This window comes from Ursus arctos, unplaced genomic scaffold (genome assembly GCF_023065955.2).
Source record: "Ursus arctos isolate Adak ecotype North America unplaced genomic scaffold, UrsArc2.0 scaffold_5, whole genome shotgun sequence".
Classification (NCBI taxonomy): Eukaryota; Metazoa; Chordata; class Mammalia; order Carnivora; family Ursidae; genus Ursus; species Ursus arctos.
The window spans coordinates 79,022,952-79,035,241 of NW_026623067.1; the positions used below are offsets into that span (position 1 = coordinate 79,022,952).

The 12,290-nt window shown below is 40.0% G+C and overlaps 1 long non-coding RNA gene across 3 annotated transcripts in view; it reads left to right on the plus strand.

The window, feature by feature from the left end:
* LOC130542731 (uncharacterized) overlaps positions 1-12,290 on the plus strand; it is a 206,595-nt gene that overhangs the window by 105,115 nt on the left and 89,190 nt on the right. For all 3 annotated transcript variants that reach the window (XR_008957473.1, XR_008957475.1, XR_008957474.1), the window contains one exon: positions 2,409-2,570. This is a non-coding gene — a long non-coding RNA (uncharacterized LOC130542731). The remainder of the gene's footprint in view (positions 1-2,408; positions 2,571-12,290) is intronic.

The following is a 12,290-nucleotide window of genomic DNA, read 5'->3' on the forward strand; positions in this document are numbered from 1 at the left end:
TAGTGATGCCTCATCTCTGCCTCTAGCATTTTGTGGCACAATAGTACAGACCCAGCTCCCCTGGATATTTACAGGCAGCTACTCTTGAAGACAGCATTGCTCAGTGGAGGCAGCCTGCCTGGTTTTGAATTTAGGTGCCCTCACTTTCTAGCCCAATCACCTTGACAGTAACCTTGGCCTCCTTTTAAGCCTGCATTTCCTCGAAGCCTCTATTTCCTGATGTATGAAATGAGATTAATAATACTGCTAGTACCTACCTCCTAAGTTGCATGACTTGGCTGAGATGATTAATACAAGCTAGGACAGGGCAGGACATGCAGTAAAAGTGTAATAAACTTTTGTCTTTACTGAAAGAAAATATAGATTTTCTCACTAAGGTTTTGCATGCCAATTATTCCTCAATAAAGCTGTTAGTTAAAGTAAGAGAAGAAAAATTTAAATTAAAATTGTCTTACTAAAATTGATTGCCAAGCTTGACTCCTGAAAAATCAGTTTTCTTTTTTTCTAAGGAAGATAAAGTTCTGAGAAAGACAGAAGGGCTGTGTTTCCTGCAGCACTTCATGAAAGAAGGAGTGTCTGGAGATGACATGAATTAAGGTCATAAAGTGTCTTTGGTTAGGAATGTTTTATCTAGGCCAGCACAATCTAAAAGGTAGTCACTAGCCACATGTGGCTATTTATCGTTTGAAATGTGGCTAATCTGAATTAAGATGTGTTATATAAAATATACACCAGAAACTATAGTTAATAATACTGTATTGCATATTTGAAAGTTGCAAAGAGAGTAGATCTAAGAGTATTCATTACATGGATGCCTGGGGGCTCAGCTGATTAAGCATCTGACTGTTGATTTTGGCTCAGGTCATAATCTCGGGGTCCTGGGATTGAGCCCTGCACAGAGCTCCACCCTCACTGGGGAGTCTGTGGGAGATTCTCTTCCTTCCCCTTTGTGCCTCCCCCCAACTTGCCTGCTCTCTCTCAAAAAATATAATAAAAATAAATTAAAAAAAAATTTTGTAACCATGTGTGGTGATGAATCAAATTATGTTGTACACTTGGAACTAATATAATGTTTTTTTTTTTTTTAGCTTTATTTATTTATTTGAGAGAGAGAGAGAGAGCTAGTGAGTGCAAACAGGAGAACTGGCAGAGGGAGAGAATCCCCAGCAGACTTCAGGTTGAGTACAGAGCACGATGTGGGGCTCCAGATGGGGCTTGATCTCAAGACTCTGAGATCATGACCTGAGCCAAAATCAAGAGTTGGATGCTTAACTGACTGAGCCATCCAGGCGCCCCAGAACTAATATAATGTTCTATGTCAGTTATACTTCAATTAAAAAAATTACACACCAAATATTGAAGATTTAGTATAAAAAGAGTGTAGTTTATTTGATATTTAAAAAATACTGATTACATGTTGAAATAATATTTTGGATGTTTCTTAAAGGAAACGTATATGAAATTTATTTCACCTGTTTTTTTACTATTTAAAGTGTGGCGCTAGAAACTTTACAATTGCAGATTTAGCTTCACCTATAGATTACTATAGGACGGTGCTATGATCTAGATACATTTATGGCTTTTCTTGGTGACCCAAGGATACACAGAAAGGGTACAACTTCTCAAAGAAATCATAGTGAAGCAGGTTATCTTTTTTTTTTATATTTTTTTATTTTTTAAAGATTTTATTTATTTATTTGACAGAGATAGAGACAGCAAGCAAGAGAGGGAACACAAGCAGGGGGAGTGGGAGAGGAAGAAGCAGGCTCATAGTGGAGGAGCCTGATGTGGGGCTCGATCCCATAACGCCAGGATCACGCCCTGAGCTGAAGGCAGCCGCTCAACCGCTGTGCCACCCAAGCGCCCCATCTTTTTGTTTTTTAAAGATTATTTATGTATTTATTTGACAGAGATGAGAGAGAGCATGAGCAGGGGGAGGGGCCGGGGCGGGGGGGGGGAGACGGAGAAGCAGACTCCCCTCTGAGCAGGGAGCTTGCATGGGTCTCTACCCCAGGACACTGGATCATGACCTGAGCTGAAGGCAGACGCTTAATCAACTGAGCCAGCCAGGCGTCCCACAGGTTATCATTTTAATGTCAGACTATTCTCATTGCATCTGTAAAATTTTTAGATGTACAATACTGAGAGAGTAAACTCTGGCTTCAGATGCTACGGCTAAGAATCCTGACACCATCAGTGAGTATTTGTTTGATCCTGGACAAGTATCTGACCCTTCCGAATCTGAGATAGGTGCCCCGCCCCGCCCCGCCCCTGCAAGCGGGTGATGTTATTACACGGATCTACAAACTCAGATGTGCAAGGAACAGATATTTATTTCTCCATAACTGAAATGAATTTCTATTACGAATGCCCAATCCATCTATTGCTGGAAATAATCTGTCTTTCAGGGTTCACATCCCCCATAAACGAAGTGTTTCCTTCCCTGCGTGTTGTGCTTACGTCAGCCGGGGACAAGCGTGTGATGCTGCGTATCGTCCTCCATCCGCGCCGGCGTCGGCTGGTCATCAAGGCTGCTGTTTCCTCCTCATCCCAGCGGCAAGTCTCTCCAGGTAGCCCCTATCTATCTTCCATGTCATAACCCACTTTAGGGTTGATGGAAAACAGTCATCCAGTTACAAAACCTACCTCATAGGTGCATGAAGAGGAGTAAATAAGGTGATTCATGTAAGGTGCTTAGCACAATGCCTGATACAAATTCAGCACCTAATAAAGGTACTTATTACTTTTGTTGTTGATGCTGCCGGTCTTCTCAGCCAGTGCACTTTGCGTTTCCAGAGATCTAGTTTCCAGAAAAGAGGTTATCATTTCTTTTCCTCCTTTTCTCAGTAGTTGAGAATGAGGAGAGAAACTGGATACCCTGGAGTGGAAACAAAACAAAACATTGGTCTCTAATTACTCTTTGGTTCTGATCAAGAGATTAGCCTCTAGGATTGGTGCTGGGAAGATGTGTGTGGGCGCATGGGTAGTGGGGAGAAAGCTGCTAGATCTCTTAACATTGGGGGGTGCCATTTAATTACTGAAATAACAGCATCATAAATACTTATTAAGCATTTCTGGTAAGTCAGTAATGGTGTGGAGGGTACAGAAGACGTGCTGGTCGTAGTCTATGCATGTGCAGAATTTACAGCTGAACATATGCTGTAATGGAAACACGTGTTGCATGTTTAAAATAAGAGATGATGCGGGAGGGAAGGCTGACTGTTTTGCGTGGTTTCATATGGCAGCCGTACTTTGGTGGGAATGTGAAAGTTCAGGGTTAACACTAAAACTTCAGAGAGAGAAACTCAATTTGTTAGTGCACTTTGAGCTAATAGGAACTCGGAAACTTACTCTTCCCCGAATTCAAAAGAATCTAATGGGTAATCAGAATGTTGATGTATTAATGTGCAGTAAGGGATATTCCTTTCAAGTGAGAAGAATGCTCATGTAAAATTTAATGACGGCTAATACCCACTAGAAGATAAAATGAATAATTTTTTTCAGTTTTCATTACTATTCATTTATTAACGTATTCATTTTGTCATCTGGCGGGTATTAGCCAACACTAAAGTTTTACTTTAAACGTATAAAAGAAATTCTTTGGCATTGAAAATTTTACCCATTAATTACATTTTTGAATATGGAGATTGGGAAAAGACTTCCAATATTAAGATTTTAGTAGTTAAAACATCTCAGATCAGCATGGGGGAAACCAGTGTTTTGTAGACGGATGGCTTGAGAAGCATGGCTTCGGATTTTGAATGCCTTATTATTTCAATGCTTCTCTTCTACGCACTCATATTTATTAAAGGGTTAAGCCTTGACCTGGTCTTTGAATGAGGTTTTAGATTTGGATTAAGGTAAAGAAATAAGACATAGACGCTGGAGAGGGAATCAAGTGTAGGAGGAAGATGTGCCCGCAGACATTTGCTGCAACTGAGAAGGGAGTCAGCTGGTGCCTGGGAGGGGAGTGTGTAGTCTGGAAGCTAGATCTGATAGGCCATATGACTTTACTATGTTGTAGGAAATTGCACGGTGGCATGGAGAGCGTGATATTTGTTGGAAGAGACCTGAACTAAAAGGCTCATAAATCTCTTAACAAGAACACTGGAATTTGGAGTGATAATTTCCACTTAGCAATTGGGTGTCGCAAAGATGTTAAGTATGACGTGTCATCTAATAAAAAATTTTAAAAGTTTTTCTACCCGATGAACTGCATTTTCAAAATGTTGAACTTTTGGATCATAAAGGAAGCTGATTTTGTGTTTAACTTCTGTCAGCACTTGTTAAAAGTCACTTTGCAAGCAGTTCTTCAAAATACTGTTTAGAGAATCAGCCATTCTGAACTATGATGTGAACTATAAATGTGTCTGACTTTAAACCCCTCTGCCTCTCAAAGCTGTCTTTTTGATGATAATTTAATAGGCTCTTTGAGGCAAAAGGTAGGTAGCATATGTCACTAATACATCTAATGTAGAGTTATTATCAAGTCTTCTTGTTTCAATATTTCCTTCCCCATTCCCTCTAAATCTCATTTAATAACATCAAATTGAGTTATAGAATATTAAAACTGTAAGGGATGATCTTGGGTCACATGGCTGCGATCTCTTTGTTTTTTTTGGAATTCTCTAAGGCATCGGAGGAAGTACAATTCAAAGTACTCTAGTTTTTCTAGGTAATTTCTAGGGATGGGGCCAACCACATAACCTAGCCAAAGTATCAGCATTCTGCTCTGTATCTACTGCCAGTAAGTTCTTCTGATATCGTGTGTATGTGAAGCAAAACACAATTTCTTTATCCGGCCTCTTTTTTGTTAATCTGGATCCTCGGTTTCATAAAATCTATCCTTCCACGAATGAATAGATGGGGCACAGGTACATTTTCACGTTGTGACTTAGGTAAATGTAGTGACGCTAGTCCCCATCTCCACCGTGTGATCACCAGGTGGTGGCTGATTGGATGTGTCCACTTGGCTGAGCCACAGTATCCCGATACTTGATCAAACACTAGTCTAGATGTTGCTGTGAAGTTATTTATGATGAGGTCAGCATTTAAGCTGGTGGATGTTTAGTAAGGCAGACTGCCCTCCCTAGTGTGGGTGGGCCTCTCCCCATCACAGGTGAAGACCTTAAGAGAAAGAGAAAGAGAAAGAGGGAGTTTGGGCCTGTCCTGTGCCTTCAGACTTGAGCTGCAACTTCAACCCTTCCCTGGCTCTCATCTGCAGGCCTAGACTGGCACAAAGCAAAACCCTCCACGGTGTGTGAGCCAATTCCTAAAATAATTTCTCTGTCTCTTTCTGTCTCTCTAGCTCTCTGTCTCTGTTCCTCTCTCTCTCTCTCTCTCTCTCTCTCCACACACACACACACACACACACACACACACACACACCCTGTTGATTCTATTTCTCTGGAAAACCCTGACTAATAAAATCAGGATTAATGATCTCCCTTTAACCAAACTCCATGTTAGAGTTTAAAGTGAAAGCAAGAGATTGGAGTCACATTTGAGAGATAAATGAATCAGTCTTCAAGAGTAAAGAGAAGAAAAATGGAAATCCAAAAACAAGGAGGCATGATTTTATTATTGGCCAATAGCTAACCCCTCAAATTGGAGATTTCACTACCAGAGATCAGTTGCCATAAGGAGCGGATCCAGGGTTTGCTTGTACAGTTTGGGATGCTTTCTTTAAAAGAATACAAAAGTATTGCTACTAAATTAGGTATGAAAGTGAATATTTATTTAGGTTGAGAAGAGGAATCACAACAATTTACAAGTTTAAAAAGCTGACAAATACTGTAAACACAACAAAATCCACAGAGAAGACCTAGTTTTGGTTAATTAATTGCCTGACATACCTGCACAGGACCCCTCTTCCTAGTTATTTTTTTGGTATATGTTTAGTATTACCACTTCAGAAAAGAAAGACAATTCAGTCTGTAGATTTCAAACCCCGTTTCTTCTCCACTACCAACAAACTATCATGCCAGACAGCGTAACACACGTTCCTGTGGAGATAGGTCCTTGTCCTGTGCCTTCCCCGCACAATGCATGAGTGTGCGTAGCACTTACTGGAAAGATGCATTTCTAAAGCTTTTCCTAGAGTGAAATGACTGGTGATAACTTAACTCTACATCTGTGAGACCAAAAACCGCATAAATGTATCCCACAAAACCTGAGCTAAACAGCCCCTTGACTTGACGTACCCTTACCAGAGTCTAAAAACACCACAGCTGTTCCACTGTCACCCTCTATGGGGGACATGTGATAGAAGGGAGTTCATCAAGGAAAGAGACATGGGTCCTAAGATAAGATAAAATATCCTCATTTTGTAAATTTTACAAAAACATATGATTATGTGAACTGGGTAAACGAGAGGTCTCAAAATGTAAGCCTCTGGCTATGCGAGTTATATGTATGACATTCTTCTCTTTTCCTACTTCTAAATAATTTTTCAAAGAATCACTTATTAATGTAAATTTATTAATATATTTTCATGCTACCGGGATAATGTGTGAAATTTTCCATAATTAAGTGTAAATATTTATACTGTGAGTATGGGAACTACACATGAATAGGAAATGAAATATCTTTAAATCATAAATTTGCAATGAATATTTTAGAGCAGTGTAATTGAATCTTGCTTATAATTATGGTAGACATACAATAATAACTGTTTTTTTTTTTTTTGAAATAGCTTTTTCTTTTTCACCCCCAAAAGGGCAGAGGAAAAGAACAAGAAAAAAGTGAAACAGGCCAGCTTTTATCAGGGGAGGCTGACTTCAGAAATAAAACATGTACTGGAGCCATTCACAGTTAGAACTGATTTCAAAATGAAATTACCATTGGCTTTCAAATGGAAATTTCAGGGAGAAAATGTTAATAAAAATGTAATGGTTATAATGGCAACCGTAATGATGATGATGTTATGTGTGTGTTGTTAGATGAATGATTATCATAATCTCTGACACTTTTTTTAGTCCATAAAGAGGTAGATTAAAATTGGTACTTACAGGGATCATAATTTATTCACTTTTCCCTAGCTCATTAAAATGACTTTGCCATTATTTCTAAATTCTCCTCGTATGATGGGGCCATGCACATATGGCACAGACAATCAGACTGACAGGAACTTTTAGTCAGTTCCAATTCTGCTTTCATTATTCACAGGACTAAAGACTCTCTTTATAAAATCAGTTACTTGGCATTTTCTCATTGATTCTGAAAGAGGTTTATGCATGAATATGCATAGGAATCTGTGGCTGGCTGGTGTATTGGTGCTCCCCCGGCCCCCAGGAAAAAAAAAAGACCGCTATGCCTCTCTTTAGCAATGCCCTTGTGTGCCCGCCTTCCACCGAGCTCTGCGCTTGACCATGTAACTCGCTGTGGTCAGTGGACATTAGCCAAACTGACACAAGCAAGCTTGTTGAGGGCTTGCACACTCAGGTTGTCCTGTTGGAAAACTTCATCTTGGTGCCCAGATACCATCCTATAGAGGAGTCTGGGTTGTCTTGCTGGAGAGAGATAACATGTGGAATGGCCCGGGAGGATGAGACACAACAAGGAGAGGGAGGCCACTTGGAAGAAAACCAAGGTCCTCTAGCCAAGTTTCTAGTTAACTCTATGAGACCCTCAGCTGACATTACATGGAATAGAACTACCCAGATCAGCCCACAGAAATGGGATCAGTAACACAATATTGTGGTTTTAAACTAGTAAATTTTGGTTTGTGATCAACAATAGATAATGGAAGCAGGAATACAGATTTTTTTAAAAAGATTATTTATATATTTGACAGAGACAGAGCATGAGCAGAGGGAGGGGCAGACTCCCCACTGAGCAGGTAGCATAGGGCACTGGATCCCAGGACCCTGGGATCATGATCCAAGTCAGAGGCAGATGCTTAACCATCTGAGCCACCCAGGTGCCCTATAGAAAGATTTTTTAAGGTCCGAAAATGATTTAAATGAAATTGTAGAGTCTTATTAAGTTGAATGCTCATTAAATTGTTTATTCAGTACTTTACAGGTACAGCTTTATGATTTTAATAGCTAACATTTTTAAAGTACTTCCTGTATGTTAGTCATTATACTAAACAATTTGCATTTATTAATTAAAAAAAATCTCTACAACAATTCCTTGTAGGCGCTATGTTTGCCCCCATCCTACAGATGAGGAAGCTGAGATATAAAGACAGTGAATACTTTGCCTAAAGTTACACAGCCGCTGCCACCCAGTGTGTGAAAGATATACCAAAGAACTGCAGTCTGCACAAGCGGAATGTATGCTTTTTAGAAAGGTCTACGTCCATGATATTATTGTAGGAAGAGATGATGCTATTATAACATACTAAACAGTGTGGTGTTAGTTAAAAGACCATAGGATTTCGAATCAGAATGACACTACTGGTTTAAATGGTGGCTCTGCCACCAGCTTTGTGATGTTAAATAATTTATTTAAACTCTCTGAGCCTCAGTTTCCTTATCTATCAGATTAAGTTTTAAAAATATCTATTCCAGGTGCCTAGGTGGCTCGGTTATGAGCGTCTGCCTTTGGTTTAGGTCATGACCTCAGCCCGCTCAGCGAGGAGCCTGCTTCTCCTTCTCCTGTTCCCTCCTGCTTGTGACCTCTCTCTCTCTCTCTCTCTAATAGATAAATAAAATCTTCAAAAAAAAAAAAAAATCTAGTCCATGGTTGTTGAGAGAGTAACCTGGGCCACGGAGCCAGCTTCTATCTAATTCTGCTGACTGTTCTCATCTCTTCCCAAATTCATGTTCCTAGACATCCCATGGGCAGTTTAAAATCAACCTTAGTGGAAGTATTAGCACTTTGAAAATATTAAAGCCCCATCAGCCCCAAACTTCCAGCCTGGAGTCTGACAAAATCTGACTTACTGATTGGCTCACAGCACCGGTGTGCCGTGTCACCCTGACAAAAGCGAGGAGACGGTGTGTCAGTCAGGGCTGGGTTCCTGCCAGAGGACTCTGAGGAGTATCTAGGGAAGAGGCGATCCGTTCTGGATTGGCCGCTGTTTCTGGAACGGGATTACGGGAGGTAGGGATTAACTGGGGGTTGTGTGCTGCCGGAGGGTAGAAAGTGTTAACAATAGGGCATCCAATTGAGACTAGTAAAGGGCATCCGGGAGTGTCACTGATGAGAAAGTAGTGATCACTCATAAAGGGAGTCATTACGACCTTTGACGACCTCATAAAGAAACCATTTGTCCTGTTAACTTTGCAGCTGACGCCATGTGCTGTCCTTCCGGCCTGATTAACCGCAGGGCTGCTTTTTGTTCTTCAAACTGACTTTGACTCTTATGGTCTCAGAATATCTTTCAGAGATCAGCAAACACTACAAATCAGGGTTTTAAAATTTCCTTCCTGGAAACGCTGTTCCGCATTTACCAGTATATTGCTACTTGTTTGTTTTCATAGTTCTGTCTTTCAGGAGCGACTCCTCTTCTTTTAAGACTCAGTGAGCACAGTCAAGTCCCATATGCATAACTAATAAATGTCTAATATCCTCCAAGGTTATTTCTTAGAATCCCCAGGGAATGCTTATGTTTCACAGATCCAGTCTCAAGAGCGTACCTTTCAGTCACTTACCCATTTCAGGGTTTCTCTGGGAATATGTGAAGATTCTGTCATAACTACCTGAGTAAAAAAATGCTTAAAAAAATTTTCTTCTCAGAACTTAGGAAGCCTTTCCTCTAAGAAGAAAAAGTTCTGTTTTCCACCTTAGTCTATAAAAGTTCCTTAACTCACTAAAAAGAAATCCGGATTTTTTAGCTTCAACAAATGGGCACAGTGACTATCTATATGAAAGCAGCAATTGTCAGGCAAAAGACAAAGATCTGCCAGGGAACTCTTCAAGCATGATGTTTCCAAATGTGGAATTTTTTCTCCTTCTAAAATAATATACATTTTGGGGGCACCTGGATGGCTCAGTCAGATGGGCACTCTTGATTTCAGCTCAGGTCATGATCTCAGGGTTGTGGGATTGCGTCCCATGTTGGGTGCTGTGCTGGGTGAAGCCTGCTTCAGATTCTCTCTCTCTCCCTCTTAAACAACAACAACAAAGCCAAAAAAAACCCCAAAAAGCAAAAAAAAAAAAAAAAAAAAAACAACCCAAAACAAAATAGTTAAAATATTATACATTTTGAAAGGAAAACAAGTTGTCTCGATAATGGATAGAAATTAAGGTAAGGAAGAACTATGACTCAGAATGAAAGATGCACCAGCTGCTGGAGTTGAAACTTGCTTGTAGAATCTGAAGCCATGGATCTTCCTCTCAGAAAAATGCACATGCCTCAGCGTGTGCACACATACATAGCACAGTCACAGAATTTCCGTGTTCTTTGGTCTCTTCAAGCTCATTAATACAGTCCAATCCAAGGGGAAAATCTGGATCCTGTCTGTTGAATTTCCTTCACTTTATTTCTGAAGTTACCGAACCAAGTGACGCACTGAAGTAGGGGTGGATCTAGTATTAAAAGTAACAACTCTTACCGTAATAGGCTGCTACCACCGTGTCTTGTCTCATCGACTTCGTGTTCCCCTACCCTGCACGAGACAGCCAGCCTGGTGGGTCCCAAGGCTTGTGACAGGAAATAGTTTTGAATAAGCCATACAGTGTGGTGGTTCGGGGCATAGGCTTTGGAGGTGGGCCAGCCTAGGCTCAAGACCTGGCTTTGCTTCAAATCTGAATTACTGTTCAGATATTCTATGTTTCGGTTTTGTCACTGTAATGTGGGGGAAAATTATGGAATTGAAGAATTGCTGTAAGATTAAATGAGAATGATATGTACGAAGTACTTAGTGCTTGTGTCCTCCAAAATTGGAGAGTCAGACAGGCTGACACAGAGAATCACAACTTACTGGAGCAGAAATCCATGAGCAGAAACCTCCCTGAGAATCAGTATCAGGGTAAGAAATCCTGAAGTGTAATTGACCAAATGCCGGAGGCTCAGTGTGGACACTCTGGGAGTTAGACTTCCAGAGAGGCCAGTTGAAGGGGGGATATGCTCACACTTTTGTGAGTTTACCATCAGGAGTTTGCCCAGGTTCTCACAGTGAAGATTGGAGAAAAATCCCATTTTGAACCATTTTGAAGCACATTACAGCATTCTGTCCTTCTTTACAAGGCCTGCCCTGTGACCTCAGTTCTCTGATGGATCCAAGAAGGGTTGTTGATTTTCAATTCAGATTCTTACTTGGTATGACAGAGTGACAACTTCTAAGCTCTTTATATGCTGGACTGGAAATCAGTTAGTCTGAGCAGGTTTTTGTGGACATGTTTTTACTTCTCTTGAGTAAATATCTAGAAGTGAACCTGCTTAATGAAGATATTTAGTGTACATTTTGTTGGCAATGCAGAACTGTGACTTTATTTAAGTGCTATATTTGAAATTCACCAAGTAAATATATATTTGGGGAATAGTTCTTTAAAACCTACATTATCATATCATTGTTTTGTTGTCAGCTTTAAGATATGCTGCTGCAAATTTAATATTGTAAACACAAAGTCTCACCAAAAAAAGAAATGTACTGAAAGTTTTTCTTTTCATATGCTTTATCAGATACCTTCCCTGTCCTTGGGTGATAGGCTAGTCATTAGTGATGGTTGAAAAGTATTCCTTTCTTATCTGTCCCTCCGTGTCTATCTTTCCAAGAAGCATAGAGAAGTCTTGGGGTTCTAAGGTCAGCACGTTGATTGTGGAGAATCAAAGGGGTTGCCAGAAGCTGAGTCTGGACCCATCTAGCATCTCAGTCCAGGGCTGATGACCAGGTCCAGGTACTCCATCACGTAGGTATGAGTGCAGCTTCTTGCCTAAACACCACATAGGGATATTCCTGGGACCCTGGTAAAGCTCTACAGAATAACTGAAAACAGATGGGGATGGGAAAGGCCTACTCCGATGTTTTAGGGATAAGATTGGAACTTATCTGGAGACCAAGCTGGTGACAATGGGGTAGGCCTATTATATAACTACTTACTATAAATGAAACAAATGTAGCAAATTATTTTCATTAGAAAAGTTATCTTTATATTAACATTATTCACTTTAATATTGCTTTTACTTATTTTTATTCTGCTATTTTTATGAGAAAAAGAGGTACACCTCTCAGTGTCTTTGGGGATCATTTTGATTATTTATTAATGGGAACTTTTATATCTTGCAGTTTGGTTTATAAAATAATCTAAAATTTTAATACAAGCAGAAATAAGTGTATTATGGATCGTCTGATAGAACATTTACAACTGAGAATGATTCCATGACTTCATATTTATGA